This window comes from Pteropus vampyrus, unplaced genomic scaffold (assembly GCF_000151845.1).
Source record: "Pteropus vampyrus isolate Shadow unplaced genomic scaffold, Pvam_2.0 Scaffold6509, whole genome shotgun sequence".
In the NCBI taxonomy this organism is placed as follows: domain Eukaryota; kingdom Metazoa; phylum Chordata; class Mammalia; order Chiroptera; family Pteropodidae; genus Pteropus; species Pteropus vampyrus.
In genome coordinates, this window is record NW_011895290.1 from 1 (window position 1) to 336 (window position 336).

Here is a 336-nt window from a genome sequence, read left to right on the forward strand (position 1 = left end):
TTCCAAGCAGTTGACCCGGGTTCGATTCCCGGCCAACGCAGCCCGCCCACCTTTTGCGGAGCTCCGGGGCCCTGGGGCCCTGGACCCGCGACCTGGCCCTGCTCGCTGGGCGCTGGCTGCGCGCGAGTGCGGGCGCGGGGTCGCAGTGTTTTGGAGGTGTGGGGGCAGGGGGAGCGTGCGCTGGGTCGTCAGGGTCACGAGCTGCGGGCGGAGACACACTGGGTCTGGCGCCCAGGGACCCGGCTGTGGGGCCGCGAGCTGTGTGCAGGGACCCGGCTGTGGGGCCGGGAGCTGTGTGCAGGGACCCGGCTGTGGGGCCGGGAGCTGTGTGCAGGG